The sequence below is a fragment of the Varroa destructor genome, unplaced genomic scaffold (genome assembly GCF_002443255.2).
Source record: "Varroa destructor unplaced genomic scaffold, Vdes_3.0 BEIS01000004.1, whole genome shotgun sequence".
NCBI classification, from domain to species: domain Eukaryota; kingdom Metazoa; phylum Arthropoda; class Arachnida; order Mesostigmata; family Varroidae; genus Varroa; species Varroa destructor.
In genome coordinates, this window is record NW_019211457.1 from 47,075,955 (window position 1) to 47,093,658 (window position 17,704).

Here is a 17,704-nt window from a genome sequence, read left to right on the forward strand (position 1 = left end):
AATATTGTTCTTGTTTAAACGATTTATTTGATACGGCCGTGTTTGCAATGGCAGACAAGATCGGGATGCAGTAAGCATATTCTCTTTTTGCAGTTTGGTTGTCCTTTAATAACGGCCATTGTACTAATTAGCTCTCTTACTGGAAAGGTTAATGTGCTAGCTATACAAAATTAGTAATCATATATATATATATGTATATATATGATTACTAATATATAGTATGTATATATATATATTATATATACATACTATATGTATATATTGTGTATATATATTTCTTGCGGTTTTACCTGTGATTTGTTTTCTTTACGCAAGTTTCAATTCAGTAAGTTGCTTTATGGAGCTGTTAGAATAGCTTCCTTTATTATATTTTACGTTCATGACACATATTACTCAAAAGTATAGCAATTGTGCGAAAAGTATGGCCTCATTAAAAAAGGTCAGAACACTCTCGAGTCAATTAAATACAAATAATTACTAGCAGTAGGCCAAAAGAATAAAATTTGAAGTACGTCATGCTTGTTGTTTCAGCATTACGAACAAAGAACGAGTGAAAAAGAGGAACCTTCTAGGGATGGAAGTCCTAATGTGCGGATCCACATTATGTACAGCAGACCTCATTTCTAGTCATTTTCTACCGAAATTGAGGGCTTTTGTCTGCATTCTATAACCATAATGCGCATTAAACTTACTCATAACCGTTGATACTTGTGTTCAACTGTGGCCAGAGACCCAACAGTAAGTGAATTGACACTCTGCCCTGTATGCTATTCAAAATGCTTATGGGTAGGACAAGATGCAGTAGGACGGTGCCGTTATGATAAACTGATAACGTGCCACTTTTTTGATGTATGCTTCCAAAGATAGCGGTTGGTTCCGAATTTCGGATCTGCCGAATAGGTTTCATATAAATCGAGCACTGCGTTTAGTACGAGATTCAAGATCATTCGATCTACCAGAGCAGTCCCGTTGCTTGGCTATTGCAATCACTTTAGTCTAAATGATTGTGATTACAGATTGTGTTTCTAAGGATAAACTGAAAATTTTTTCTACAAAATCTTGTTTGTGTTTGAATTTTCTGTCATTTCTGTTAGCGCGAGTCGCTTCCACTAAGGTAGTCTTTATCGGCTAAAAATACCTGATCTCTTGTATCATTTATTATAACGTAAAAATTGTATCACCTATATAAAGGGTATAAGCTAGGTCTTTTAGGGCTGATATGCACTGCAGAGGATCGGGCCAAGCGTATGTTATAGTTAAGGGTGGTTATTGCGAGAATTTATTTGTTGTAATATCGGAAGATAGTCTAGCTGACAGCTTCTCTAGTTCCGCCAAAGTAACTGCCTGTGTCGAACTATGGTAAGCCATAGCGTGTCTCCGTGCTTTACTAGCTAAATTGGAATTTGAGTCTTAATCTTTGGACAAGGGGAATTTTAGCTTTACGCGGATACCCATGGATCTACAGTGGCGACAGGATGTTTTCAAATAATTTCAGTTTAAAGTCAAAAAAGTCGTATTATGCTACAAAATATTATATATATATCTGAAAATTACATAGAATTGAAGGAGTCGACTTTTCTTTGCGCGCATACGTCTTCCTTGTCTCTGTAGAGAAAACAATTCTCACAGACCTTTCTTTTTTATTCTTTCTTCTTTTTAATTGATCTCTGCCATGTTACTTTTCCTAGAATTTAAAAGGCAAAATGTCTCCGTTCCCAATAAGCCCCAACAGGTTAACATTTTTACGTATTCAGCTCTCACCCCCAAAGGACTGAACTAAAATTTTGGGAATTCCTTCAAAAATGTCTAAATGTTTTGAAAAACGAACGGATCTGGAAACTTTTCCCACGTACGATTCTCATTCTCTGTGCATATGGTCCTGATCTGATGTGTACTGCTTACCAATAAATATATCATGGGATGACATACCGAGAGAATTGATGAGCATTGTCGTGTGTGAACGCACCAACTCACAGAAGAAGTCATATTTCGTGGAATAAAAAGTTGTTTGTCCTGCATCGGTTACGTAACGCCAGGGTATTAACCCATAATAATCGTGGTGCTGAAGAAATTTACAACATTTAAAACAGATGAAGATGTGAAACGTATTTCGACGCTCCTGAGGAAAGTTGGGAATTGGAAAGTGAGTGGAAATTACAAATGGAATAAGATATAGTGACGTATCCATGCATTTTCGTAATATCTGTAACCAGTAGCTCATAATTCAAAACCACAGAAGTACAGCTGAGGAAGTTTGTCAAAGAGGTCATCAGAAGGCTCAGCGGCCGAAGTCTTTCCTCTGCTGGCGAAACTCTTATAGCAGCGTTGGCTATATTTGATAACTACAGATTCGTTTATTTAGGCATTTTTGTTCCGATCAGTCCTCATCTTACATAAAGCATAAGCTGATACTCATATAGGATATGTATTTTGTAAAAAAAAAATGCATTGCTTCAGAGCAGAAATAAGTCAAGTTGCTACTATTTATCATTCTGTGCATTGCGCTTCTCACATATATCGTACAGTTTAGTATTTCTCGGTAGATTTGTGAAAGACGTATGTTAGCAAAGGGAAAATGAGGTATAGAAGTCTGTATTGGGGGCTGGTGTGATTCGTAGAATGTGACCTTGAAAATTATTCAGCTTATTTGCCATTAGTGGAAAGCTTGAATGGAAATTCAGCGTAGTTTCTTCCCATACCGTGTTCGCTTATCAGGTGCTTTTTTTTTTAGCTGCTTGATGATTTTGTGGACGCGGTACTACCTCGTGTATTCGTTAGTTTCGCCGGTAGCAACAGCTCCCTTTTATCTGAGGACCAGTGACTTACCATCCAATATAGGATCAGTCGAAAACTTCCTTCAAGTCGAATCCACTTTCAACCGAATGCTATTTCTGTAATAGATCGATAAACACTGGGAAATTCCTATAGTTGATAACTAGAGGAAATGCTGTTTTGGAAACATGGATACAAAGGTAGTGGGAAAATGTGTTTGTTTACTTCGCTAACCTTCGACGCTTGACATCGATCTCCAATGTCAACATGATATTTTCCTACATATTTAGTGTCTCACTACGCTAACTATGTGTCATTAGTTCTCTCTATCGCTCTAGTTCCTCTATCGCTGCAGCGCATCGGAAGTACTACGCAAAGACCTGTTTTTCCGCTTGATCTGAGTTAGCGATTTTTCGAACGTTTGTTTACCGCCACCACCATTCTAGGGCTTCCCACAATCGATACCTAAGCAATACCATTCTAGTAATGTTGGTGACGTATTACTCACAGACGCGAATGCACGAGAGTGATACCGAGATGTTCTGCTCTACCCATACTCAAGAAACGAACGCGCATTGCGCAAATCGCTAGGTATATGTATTGATCCGGGTCTTATCAGAACAAGGGTGTTCAGTTGAAAATAACGTCTATGATAATAATAACTTGTATTGTAGTCGCACTGTAAAAACACAGCGGAGGTACTGACGCCAGCGTAATACCTGGTCTCGCTTTGTTCCCTGGCTTATTGCTTACAAGCATTGCTCAAGGCTGGTAGTGATGTATATACACCAGGTTTGGCTAAAGGAAACACAAACGTATCGGGTACAAAAGGAAGAAATATAGTACGCGAGGGCAAAGTACATTGATATCGATCGGGTGGTGTTGTTGTCGTCATGAGCGTGACAACTGAAGTTGTTGCCATAGCTCTATGATTGCTGTTTATAATAGTAGGAAGCTGCATCGCTAATGGCATGGCAGATATAGCGGTAACGGGTGAGAAGATGCGGAAGAATTGAAATTTATTGGAGAACGCCACAAGCGATTGGTTATTATATAGAGTGGACATTCTGCCCAAGATCTGGTTTGTTGCTGCTGCTAGAATTGCTAGCGACATTCGCTGATCGGACTCGTCTGTTTAGTTAGTGAAACCCTGTCTGGGGGATTATGATCGAGAGTGGATAGATAGACGCTCAACAGCTCAGCGCTAGGTCCCAACCTTTTTTCTTAAAGGAATTCGACCGCCGATGATTAAAAAAGATCGAAACGAAACACAGGAAACTCTCTATTGGTACACACATCTAGACGGCCTGGTAATGCTTGTAATGTTCATTTCCTTTATAATTGCTACTGGGCCTCTAGGCTGACCCAAAGAATGGGGATTCACTGGAGAAGTTCTGGCACGACGTCTCAGCCGATGCAAATGTATATGAAAAATCTGCTGTCGCAAGGAACAATGCCAGCCTATAATTCATCGTAGTGCGATCCGATTTTACAGAGTGTAAATCCAGAAGAGATACCTAGTAATGGTGGAATGCACGGGATACTTTAAATAAAACGATTATTAAAACAAATATTTCGCTCTGACGTATACATCTAGAGTTCCAGCAACCTTGTGTAATGCAGTGGCTGATTAAACGTTTGGAAGGAGTCGTGGGTTGTGTATCGTGGCGCTGCAGAAATGGGGTTATTATGGTTTTCGTTGCGTGTTACGCAAGATCCGCCTACGCCACTTGCTGATGCGTTCAGGTTAGGATTTCAACAGAAAGCTTTGAGTCAAGAACCCGCAGAGTTCTTGACTCATTAATGTTACTTAACGTTATTAAGTAACATTAAGTGTTACTTAATGTGGACTTGATCAGTGGCTGTGCAGGAAAGAAAGTTCTGGAATCACGCAGATACCGGCCATTTGTATGTTAGGCCAGTTTTTCGGAACGGAGATTGTCGTTTGAGAGAGAGACAGACAAACAAACGGATATCGAGTTTTTGTAATACAGTAGATTACTAACCAGCTACCGATTTTTTAGTTTTAACTGTTACCTGTACAGCTGTCAAAAATTTTTTATTGTAGGTGTAAGGTCTTTTGAGTGAACGAACATGCCTAATTGAGGGCCTAGATGAATTCATCGCTTGAACACGTTTCTGATATGTCGAACTTTGACCACTTTCTAAATATTTGGACTAGAGCTAATACTCTCCAAAAATCTTGGATTACATAACAAGCTCTTTTGTGAAATAGCAGTTCATGTGACAAAAAGCAGAACTGAGTTTTATATGTTTTATGCTTATTTCATTCCCATTCAGTGTAAACTTAAAAAGGAATAGTTTGGAGTCCGGGATCCGCTTAAACTCCGAGGTGTTTTTCTCTAACATTTATTCGAACTATTTTACTGCAACGTTAAACTGAAGGCCGAGAATGACTGATGTCAAACCATTGTTGTTTTCGCTGTTATTAAATAGGGAGCTCCTGAGATTCGCTAAAGACTGGGGTACAAAACAGAAAAGGTTGCTTGTACTGGAGAGTTTCGAAGCACCGTGGCAGAGACTTGGTAGAAGCAAGGTCTGTTCAAAGCACTGAGAAGATTTTTTATATTATTGTGTTGAATTATAACATGTAAAAGTCGCGCGCCTTACGCTCGGTACTGTAGCGTAGCCTGTTATTGAAGCTTAACAAAGTTCGTAACAAAGTATTTCGTTTTATAATCTTTATATACAGTTTTATAAACAGTATGCCCGATGCGCCTTGTAGTACGAGTGCGTATGTAAGCCACGTAGAGATTCAACCCAGTAAAGCCGTTAGATTGGCTCTATTTAATCATTTCAAAAAGAAATTCAGACTTTTGCAACTAACTCTTTCTATGGCGTCGCGGCGGCTCGATAGGTCGCGGGTCCTACGTAAACGGGTAACCTTGCCTGTGGACCACTGGCCTATGTTATAGCAGAAATGTCTCAGTGATGCGTTGTAGTTTACCTCTCTTTAAGCAGTAGTAGATTTGAGTCGTTTGATAGTAAATTATTACTCGTTATTAGCAATGTGGCTTGTCAAGAGTGCGTTCGCTTTTTCGTTTGTCGTCTTTAATAGAACTGTTGAAACCATAAAAAAGTAAAGAAACAATCATGTGACAGTGCTATGGACAGGAAGTTGAAGATTTCGGTGTGTGTCTTGACATGTGTAAGCATTTCGCATGAGATATTGCACAGAATCAATTCGGGGACTCTCCTGAATCTGTTAGCGCTCGTAGGTCACAGTAGTTCCAGCGGAGGGCACGGAGCGGGGACAATCCACACAGCAGATTTGATTTATTGCTCGTGACGGACATAGTAGTCTTTGTATATTTTTCTCTGTACATTTTTGCTGGACTGCATGCGCATTTTGTGTATATATATGAGATTATTAAATCCACGCTTTTGTTGCGAAACGTTGAAGTGTTGGTAGTGATTCTCTGGCCCAAAAATTACTTTCTAATCAGACACGTTTTTACGGCATTTTTAAGAGACAATGTTCTTACCATATTCTTATAATGAGCTTACTCTATAACGGATTTTGACAGACTTCGCGCGCGTAGTTGACCCTTACCAATACTGCTGATGCCGTTTCACGGATATCACTACCAACTACGTCAATGTTTGTGTGAAAAAAAAACATGAATAGCTTAAAAGATACTACTCTTTTTAACAGTTACAAGAAAAACTTTTAAGGAAGGCCGGGTGTAAGCATACCAGACTGCATTGTTTCGGTTCTTATATTTTTAAAGAATTTCTTAATTTGAGTGCTGTTTTCGGTAGTCTTTTAGTAGTGAAACTTCTTCTAGGAGTTTTAACTTTAGGACACTTGGGTGGGTAGCAGACAGACACCAATAATCCACCCGGGATTTGTCGTAATTGGATTGGAAACCATTTACTTGAACACTCATGCAAAATCTATGGCAGCTTAATCGCATACCCGACGCCGTTTGAATTACGTAGTTGGTTTTACAAAGGAGCTAACTCTAGATACATTTAGACTGAGAACGAAAAGGCCGTGTAAAATCCGCCACTTTGTCTCGCAAGTGCAGGATAGGACAAAAACTCAAAAAATAAGCCAGGTCGATTCGATATTGTTAGTGAATAATTATCAGCGGCGAAGGAAACTGATAATAATTGCAGTTAGCAATAAATCTCTCTTTGAAGTCACCTTATCCCATTTACCAAGGACGTCGACTAATTTAATGATAGCAAATTCTACCACATTGAATTGTTTCAAATATGAGCAGCTTGATTGTGCAGTAATTAAAAATTCTATTAACCGAATTGGTCGAATAGTTATAATAATCATTCTAAAAAAATATCCTTTTCTGTCATCTCTTTCAATGTTAATCTACTGTACCCAAAGGCATATAATCATATACCGTCGCATTCCACGTTGGAAGCTCGTGTTGCTTCTATTGACAGACGGATTTCGATTTCGTCCTTTTTTCGTTTTTGCAGGCCAACGGGTTCAGGTATAACGCAAAAACCAATTTCTACGTCAGAACATCATTAGTTATACCATGGTAGTCATGAGGCTTTTAGCCAATGGGCTTGTTACAGTGTAGCCGGTGGTGTCCACGTTCATCAGTGGTACTATCACGTGAGCACGGTTCTTCTGTTCGTCACGATCCCGAAACGAGGATCACAGAAACGGATCGTCCGCTGTACAGAAATGGTTGTCTGACAATAAACAAGAGCGACGCAAGAGCGTCGAACCATGAGTCAATACACTTATGTAATGTGACAGTCGGAAGCACGCCAAGAAGGATTTGACAGAAGATAGAGATTCTTGGCTTTAGCCGAGTTTGGGTTCGGATAGCCTCATAGCTCGGGTCTGGAATTTTTCGAACTTCACTGCCACTACTATTACCCGTAAGGTGCACGCGCTCGACAACATCGACAGAAAACCCACAATTGTACGCAGCCTTGCAGGTAGCTTTAGGTCATTAGTTCCGTTTGATAAATGGACTTACTCATGAATAGATCAGTGCAGTGCTGAGATGTTTTCCTCCGTATGGCCCGCATCACTTCGCGCCATTGTGCGAACAAAATCTGAGCAACAACGATGCGCAAATGCTATACATAGTTAGCAAGGTGATACCCCTAACCGCATGAATACTAGCATTTCTAGAGACAAAAAGGAAAACTTGCGTCGTTTTTAATGTAAATACGACCTTCTAACTTCCCTATATTATCTCGGAGCGAGCAGTAAGCTCGATACAGGCTCATACTGACACAGTCAAGATAGTTGCGTTTACTTCTCAGACAAAATCGTGTCATCTGTTTCGGAAAAAATGTGTACTTAGGATGTCAGGCTCACGTCAGTTCCGTAAAAAAATATTTGCACCAATACACACATCTTCAAAGTTCTCGATGAGATTCGGCGTGATATCTCTGTGTAAAGAGCTCGAGCGCAAAATTACTGAATGGCAGTGCACCGCAGGTCCTAAATTTGCGTAAAATCCTATATATCATTAGTAAAGACTTTCACATTTTTTATCGAGAAACTTATAGATACTTCTGAATAATACTTGCTTTAAGCCCAGAAAACAGTAGCATTTTGGCAATCTGTTCAGGAAGATTAATAACGATAATGATAATTAACTTGAATATTCGACAAATGAATGAAGGTATCTTGCTGCATTAAGAATCCTCATATTAAATTAAAACATAGTTCGTTTTATTTTTTAAAAGTATATAAATTTTAGTGCCTACGAAATCACGTGGACTTTGGTGTCCGATTATAGATATTCATAACTGATGTGGGCAAAATAGTTGCTGGGGCTCAATGCATTAGCGAAACATTTAGCGACTGAAGCTTTGCCTATAATAAAAATCATTGTTTTCCCTTTATATCAGAGTTCATATCGGATAGGCAAAGCCTTCATACGTTATGTCAGAAACAAACAGTGGAAAAAAACTATACAAGTTTGCTCAGAACCTCTTAATGTGTACCGGAGTAACTTTCAGTTAACTTTCATATTATGGCAATTATTTCTGAGAAATAATTTAGATCTACAGTATGTTTAAACGTTAACTACGAATTTGTCCTGACCATATTCTAGGCTGGTCATATAAAATATAATAATGTTTTCTTAGTCTAAAGGTCTTTAAAGCCTTAAACATCACTACATGGCTTTTTGTCTTATTGTCACATCGTATTCCTTTTTTGCAGGTACGTTGACTGTTCTATGATGATGTTCCATGCGTAACATTGATGAATTTACTATGCCCAAACATTGTCACCTTTTCCGTTGAAATCGAACCACTTCACTGAACTGTGGTACGACGTCGTCTGATTGACTCCGTGGACGCTCGGTTGGTTAGAAAGGACACAGCAGCTGAATGCTTTCACTAACGTAAACTGGGATGCATTCTGTACCGTAAATATATATTTATATAATACCGCGACACTTGTAGACATTAATTAGTCTACGATGCGTTTACGCGTCATTCGTAGGAATAAGAGATCGAGTCTCAATATCTGATGAGGACAGTAAGACACTGTGTTTCATGGTTTGAACGGAGATTGTCATATGAGATGACATAGCGCAGATCAAACGATGCATAACGAACTAACAACAGGATGAAGTTTAGGGAGGTTAACATGTGACGTCGAAAAGATATGTACATAGTTAGAATGAACACAAAATAGAAGGAACAAAACAAGAGGTGACCTTGTAAGAAGGAGTTACTAGGACAAGATGGTGCACGCCTCAGTTTGCAGGAAAAGATTCATTTATCTTCCGGAATCTTTCCCTTCCGTGATAGCAGAAGAAAAACGAAAACAATGACGGCGAGGAGGAGAAGGAGAGAGGAGAGAGAGCGTAGCACGGGGAACAAACATTCGGATTAGCTGGTGTGCATTACGTGATTGCGACATTCACGGTCTGGACGTTTTGGGACGATAGACACTAAATTTCGGGAAACCTGATTGAGGCTTATAGGAGTTGCTCAGATGTGAGACAACTACGCTCTGACAACCGGCTGAAATTTCCAACTCACGCATTCGGTACACATACTTGATCGACCTCGGCCGATTCGGGATGTTAGGCTGGATAACGGTGGGAAGCTAATCAGGGGTAAGGAGAATTTAGCTATTATTTAAATTACTAATCCATGAACTCACCCATTATAATAGAACGACAACAATAGTAGTTAAGAAGTAGTAATGCTATGAATAATACTAATAAGAATAATATAAATATGCATAATACCATGTACACTTAGTGTCATGTTGACGTTGAAATACATATACTCTCTCATAATACTGCGCTGTTATAATGGCACGAGTATTACCACGCACACACACACAAATCGTAGGCGAATAAGCAAACACAAAATAGACTACGACCCATTTGACATGTTGAAGGCCATTAGGCCGCTGTAATAAACATAATTTTATTCTAGTAGTATTTAGTCTGAACAGTAATGCTAAAAGAGCGTAAACCGTTGACGAATTTTAATCAGTTAAAAAGTAAGCTTGTGATGCTGGTATAAATGGTGATTAATAACAATAACAGTAGTAGCAGACGACTATAAACAGATTCAAGGGATGTCCCCGAGATGGCGTTGTGGGTAGCATGTTTACCTGCTAAAGATATTGGATGGCCTGGGTTCGAATTCGAGCGTAGGTCACCTCGTTTCCTGCTGGCAGTACTTGAAACATTTAGTTTTCTAGTGAGACTAGATTTCTGAAAACCACAGAGGCCCAGAAATAAATGGAAACTTGCATATCTAGAGAAAATCTAAAGAAAAGCATAGAAAAACATGATATACGCAGGCAAAACGACATACAGTTTAATATATTCAAGCACATTGATATATATCGAATTGAATCGCAAAAAAAAACGGTCGTAGTGTTGATTGATTCGTAGTTAGTCAAACGCATCCAATGGTTCGCAGTGAAACTGGAGCAGCGAAATGATCTAGCGCTGCGATGGATGACTGAAATTATCAATTTCACCATGCTGTTAGCATGTTGCTTATTCTGCCAGGGCAGGTGGTCAGTGGACCTGTATAATACAATTCTCCTCAGTTTTACCTCTTAATCAATAATCGACGAATATACCTTGCATTTTTATTCGAAGGGAATGAATCATACTTTGTTTTTATTCTCTAGCCATACCATTTACGGTATCGAATTTTAGCGGACAAGCTTTTTTGGGGACCACCTCTTTTAAGTGCAACTGCCAATTTAATAGCTTTGTGATGCAATAGCTTCAAATTGTTTGCACTAAATTGCAATAAGCTTGTCTAGTTCGGTATCGATTCTGCGCCCCAAAGGCGCCATACTAAAAAAAAAAATAATAGACAAAGCTCCGCACTGACTTTGGTAGCAATAGGTTTAGTTGTTTCAGAGTTCAGTAACAGAACAGACCTGGAGACAGGGAGACACACGGAAACACAAGTACAGCAATAGATTTGTACATACGCATTTAAACACGTCTATAGACAGGCAGATTGGATACTAAAGAGATAAAAAATAAGAAAGCCTGCTCCGAATCTAACATAGAAGGAGAAGTTTGTTACAAAATTTACGAATGATGGCTGAATCGATTAAAACTATACGAACGATATAAACAAAAGTTAATAATAATAAACAAAAACCAATCAAACGATAAGCTCGAAAAACGAATTCATCTACCCAAACACAAGAGTTATGAAGCATGATATAATACGAATTGACTTATTGTTGCAGCTTTGCTACAGTAGAAATGACGAATGTATGATCTATCTTATATGAAAATTACGACGGGATAATCTGAGATCGATATTCCACTGTGGCCAGTTTCCTTTGTCGCTCTGGACGCTTGACACGTTGCAATCGACGTGCGATCCAATCGTGGCGGTGGAGGCTATTATAGTGGAAAACGTGTGATTCAAATTAGGATGGATTCCAGTTGAAATAGTAATCTATTAGATAGAGATTGCTGTGTTTGTTTTATCTTGAAGAGAAATCATTTTTGTAAAAAGAACGGCCTAAAAACTCCATACGGAATACTACATTATTAAGGGGGTGTTGAAAGCCGCTGATGGTAACGGAACGTGATGTAGCTAGGGTGAAAGACGGGCTTGGTCGATGAAAACGAGGACAGCTAATAAGGATAAACAGGAGAAAGGACTGACGTCGGTTCTATAGGGAAGGGCTGTATGTGTACCTGTATGACGTGTGATGAGAACGATGATTACGATCCTGATGGCGAACTTAGAAGATACGGAATGAGCATGGTAAGCTGGCCGATGAACTAGTCCGGTTTAAATGCTGGGACAGAGAAAGAATTAACAAGTAAATATGACAGAACAAGCTAGATAAAGGGTGGAAATAATTAACGACGGGAGAAGAAATGGTATTGATTGCGAACGATACATAAAATGAATAATAGAACGCAGTACGGACGCGTAAAAAATTGATGACTGATGATCTGGTCGATAGACCGATGACGACTGCTGGTACACAGTCTCCAGTGTAATGTAATAATGAAGTAATGATAAAATATATATATATATATATATATATATATTAATGAAAGATAACAATAATAATTATTATTTTAAGATGCTAAACACTAAGAGCGAACGAATGGGTTTATGAAGGTGACACCTCAAAACTCACAAAAACAGAACACACAAAAATATAGAAAAACGGGAGGAAGTTGATTATGATGAAACGTATTTGCCGAACTTAGTGACGAAGCGGCAAAGAATTAACGATGTGGTCCTCTTTCTCGAGAAATGGCTCACAGATGGAACAACCGTCGAGAGATTGAGGAGAATTGAATTGCTGGAAAAGAGTAACAGAAAATAAATGTAAATGATTCAATGCTCCTTATGATTGTAAAGGTTTATTATGTTTTTATCTATTCACTGTGCCTTGCCTCATTTTGCTTGTACCTTGCGTGACAGACTTCTTATATCTATGCATAGAAAATGGCACGAAACCGTAGGAGCCACGGAAAACTTTTGTAGGTTTCCTTCAAATGCTTCCAGTTATAAAGTGATTAAATAATAAATAATACTTAAAAGACGCGGCGTTAAGCTTTGATTTTTTTACGCGTAATGTTTTACATAGTATTTTATTTTTGTTATCTGTTTATCATGTCCGTATTTTAAATTTTCGATTCAGTTCGATCGTTTTCCTAAGATCAATTCTTACCCCTTTTTTTCTCGCAATAATTTAATAGGTTTCGATTTGTCGTCTTATGTTCGTGCGCTTTTTTTTTGCTTCACATATGCTTTAATTTATAAAAGATGAACATACATAGTTGTTTTTGATATAAAAAAATATAGGTAAAAAGATAGACTTTAAGATTCGACGTGGAAGCTTCAAGTTTAACATACGTCTAGCTTTTGTTTAATAAAGTGGCGATCGGTTCTAGGGATGACGACGTCCAACTTAATAGTCCTGTTTTATCAATAAGTATCTCGAACCTCTTTTCCATCGGTCGAGAGAGGCTGATGATCATGGGCCCATTGAACGCAGCCAGCTTCTCGAAGAGCTTCATAAGACGTCAGCACCATGTAATTACCTCCGGTCTTTCTAAAATCACTTGCTCAGTGCGATCCAGCATGAATGAACTTTATGATTTCCTGTACATGTATATCTTATATTTGAGGCAAAATCTAGGCGTATTTTTTTCATAGTAGTTTATTGTAGATAATAGATTATAAATTAAACCGGAAACGCCGCGATGAGTCCAATTAGGACCAGTAAACAGTGTAACCAATGAATAACGAGAATTTCTAATGCTTCGTGGTCTTTTTTTACAGAACCAATTTTGTCGTTTTCAACACTTTTGTTGTTAACACCAGTCTCTATACAAGATACATTATTTCAGATCCATACTGATAAATATGACTTGTATCTAAACCGTACTTTATACGCAAAAAGCATATTTTAAGCAGCGGATAGATTGCTTAAATCTATAATCCAGGGTAAGTTTAAGTGTCATTTAAAGTTGCCGTCAAATGTAACTTCATCTTGGCGCCAGAGATATTTATTTCTAGCAGTAGTCAATACCAATACAAAAGCTGTTTCAGCAACACAATGCTCAATGCAGTATTTATGTTCGCACCTTCATAGATTTCTCCGTCACTGTCTGTACTATAATTGAAATTGTTGATAAACAGTGACACTCTTCGGGAATCACCGATGTTTCATATCCTGTCTTCACTGTATTTACTATTAACATTCATTGAAGCCCCATAACAATCTGTATGATTCCTTTACTTAATGGCACCTGTCGACACGACTTAACCCAGCATCTGTGTTTGACTACAATATACAAAGGTTTTTTCCTTGAAAAAAAAAATAGATCTTACTACATTTTACAGGCGGATACGCATATCGAACTTAATTGTTGCGTCGTAACGTTTCTTGTGACTAGAAGTTCCAAAAGAACCAAATCTGTTGTATATAAGTATTTAGATGTCTAATATCATTCTAAAGTTAGGTGGGATTACTGAATGATAGTTCGCAAATTTGTGATGCTTTCAGGTCAGTTACGCTGCATCAACTTTATTTAGATATGTTACATATGTACCCATTCTGGGTAAGTTGCGATACTGTACCCATGAACTGTTTCGTTCAACGTGCGCCGACCTCAAAATATAGCATTCGTATCTACAAGAGCAAATCTATTATCGGCTTTAAGCGGCTATATACAATCAACTACTAAAGTCATTTTGTTTATATCTTAAGATTAGCTCGAAGTTCTCTATATTACCGCGGAGTTGCAGCTTTCCCTAAAAAAATGAGGAGACCTTTATCGTTCTTACAGGGTCACATATACGGATACTGCGCAACTCAATTGACGCATGAAAAATTGCTTAACAACATAACAGGGGAAAATTAAAGGGGAAATATGACAAAGCCTACAACAAGAGCTCGAGACGAAGGCCCATTGTGGTTGGTAAGATTGTAGTGAGCAGGAGAAACAAACAGCTTTAGCTCGATACCGAGACCTTGTTAACACATGTGTCACCTATACAATCAATGAAGGTCGATTGCATCGTCTCGCTGTCGAAGTTTTAGACCGACTGAATGAGAATCCTGAGGAAACCCACCATAAGGTGGGCTGGTATGATTTACCGTGTGCACTTCCTTATCAAAGAGATCGATGCCCTAGACAATTTCCTATAACAAGGTGTGAATAAGTTTCAAGTCCCTATCTTCAATCGTTTTTTATTGGGACAAATGACAATGCTATAAATATGTAAGTAGTCGTGTATTTTTCAACTAGGTATTAGATTGTTACACTTCTGTTTGCGTGAACCCCCCATATATGAAATATAACGGCAAGAAGACAGGCGTTTTTTGCGATGCTGGAACTATCGAACATGAACACTTGCTCTAACGCAGTATCTTGTAATAAACAGAGTTTTAGATACTTACGTATAGTACAGATAGCGCCGGTATTATATTATTTCTCATTATTAATATATTTTAAAACAACAATTAATGATAATATGTCCAGGACGTTTCGAAGTATAATTTAAGGCTGCTTGATATTTCAAGATAGGTCTCGAGGTGTTTGACTGTACCAATGGCATCGCGAAGAAGATCATTGTGGCTGTCTATGTAGGCTGCATTGGGTAGAGCTTATTCTTCCGGAATAAAAAATTACTATTTGTAAAAATCGATGCATAAGCGAATGCACAAGTATTGGTTAGGTTCGATTAGCCCAGGCAAGACTTGCAACGAAACTTTGAAGTTGTTAACAATTTGCGTTCAGATATAAGGCCTGTTGACGCCGTGTCCTACTGTGGCTTTCATTAGAGATAGATTCCGCCACTCAGTTCGAATCCGCTTCTTTCTAGAAATTGTCGCCCACCGATCTTCATGAGCTACGCTGACGTACCGGCTGTGCAGTCGATATTTGAAAAATATCATAAAAATATTAAGAAATATAAAATGGCAAATGAATAAACAAACAACGTAATACATTTTAAGCCGTATTAATTGTAACAATATTAATAATGGGGGGCAGTGGATTAAATTGCTTGGCAGGACGGCCTAGTCTTATTAGCAAGCTCTACGAGAGAATCAAGCTATAGAAACGTCTAAACCGGTATTAGATAGCCACAATGGCAAACGCCGTTAAGGTATCGTGATAACAAACCCAAGAACGATGACGACAGCGTACGTTAACTGCTAGCATTGGTAGACGTTACGCTATACTTTGAATTCGTTATGTGAGCATATAGTGTTCTATAAAGTGTTAGATGGAGCTAGCGGAAACAGGACATGTTGGTAGTCAGGATCTAACTTGACACTTAGATGAGTGCACACTCGCTGCTTAAAGCCGAAAACCTTTCGGCGGGCCCGGAAGCCTGACATCCGAAACATCTGATGAGGTAAGCGCCCCGAAATAAAGCAGCCGTGCGACATCGTTTCTGCACGACAAAATTTCACTCCGGGAGCTGTCTACGTATAAGGAAATACTGCAAATCATAATACTTACACAAGTACTAGGAAATAAAATTTAACTTTCTTAATCAGGGTCGCGTGTAATCCCTAATCCCTATCTTGAGCTAAAAATTGGCTTTCAGTATTTCGTGCTTTTCAGTAGGACATCATTTTGGATCAATGAATTGATGGTGACGTTTGCTGGAACGTCGTCGGGTGAAATAAAGTTTTTATCCGTACAACTAGCCCTTTTTGTGTGTCGGCGTAAACATTTGCACGGTCGACCACAATGTGTGGGATCGGCATGCATGTGCGTAATTTCATATAAACAGATAGTAGTGCTCTGTAATAGACACTGTGGGACTTCCGCCAACTTGCAGGGATAGTGTATTATCATCGTAACGACCAATTGTGTGTCTAACATTAACGTAACATTTATGAGGTAATAACCGGCTTAGCTTTTACCAGGCCTTCCTTAACCGATAGTGTCATTAGTGTGCGCGCACCGAAACACATCTATATAGAAGGCAAACTGAATTAAGTTGAACAATGAGCGCTACACTGCTATGACAACATGGCTAATTCCAATCTTTCCTATCTCGCCTGTACAAGATTAGCTTACGTCAGCTTACCAAATCAACCTAATGTCAGGTTTCCAGAGCTGCCAAAGCCAACGATTGAATGTGCTCGCCTTGAGCCTTCACTAACTTACTGTTCACAATAAATCTAGATATCAACTATGGCTAAGTTTGCCGAAAGCCAGTGATCCAGATATTACGCTTCGTGACATAACATTGCAATAGGAGAAAAGACCTGAATCTGACAAACTTTTCGACGGCCTTTTTACGCGTGGGTCTTCTATTATTATATGAGAATTGTGAAGAGCATCGACTGTACCTTCAGCAGAAGCTTCGCTGCGACGATCGTCAACGGCAACGCGAACTCGATCATCGGCCAGCTGAAGTGCGCACGCCAACCGCGGGAACTGCCAAGTAATAACTACTCCAAAATGCTCAACGCTTTTCCACGAATAGGGACTCTACTACTGCGTAGCTTCTCTAGGTAAAAGCACATCGGGTCGACCTGGACAACTGTGATTTAGTCTACTTTGCAGCTGGTACATTAATATCCTATAAACTATAACATAATCGAAAACGATAATTAAGATGATTTGCAAAGCGTTGAGGTGCATCGTAAAGCCTACTACTGCCTTCATTCCCAATAACGGCAATTTCCGTACGATTTTTGCCACTGGTTACTTATGCCACACAAAAATTAGAATACACGATTGAAGTTTGGTGAAGCGCTTTATTTGCGCACAATCGATGAAAATACCCTATCCATAAAAATCACTTTTCTTATTATCAGAGGCCAAAACGGCTTTCATATCGTCCCGAAGTCCTCAGCAAACCAAATGTCCGAGAACGAACAGCAACATAAAAAGCAATCACTCCGACCGGGATATCCTTTTAATTAAATCCCCTGGTAACTCTTCTCATTTTTTCAAACATTAGTCTG

The 17,704-nt window shown here is 38.8% G+C and overlaps 1 protein-coding gene across 7 annotated transcripts in view; it reads left to right on the forward strand.

Moving 5' to 3' along the window:
- The window catches only part of LOC111250427 (serine/threonine-protein kinase PAK 2-like), a 38,713-nt gene extending 25,890 nt beyond the window's left edge, over positions 1–12,823 (forward strand). For 3 of the 7 annotated variants that reach the window (XM_022805675.2, XM_022805668.2, XM_022805671.2), the window contains one exon: positions 8,954–12,823. The gene's annotated coding sequence lies outside the window, so the exon portion shown is untranslated. Of the gene's footprint in view, positions 1–531; positions 739–5,229; positions 5,330–7,236; positions 7,251–8,953 lie in introns of all 7 variants that reach the window. The other 4 variants (XM_022805672.2, XM_086987999.1, XM_022805673.2 and 1 more) reach the window with 4 other exon arrangements.
- Positions 12,824–17,704: the final 4,881 nt, after the last annotated feature.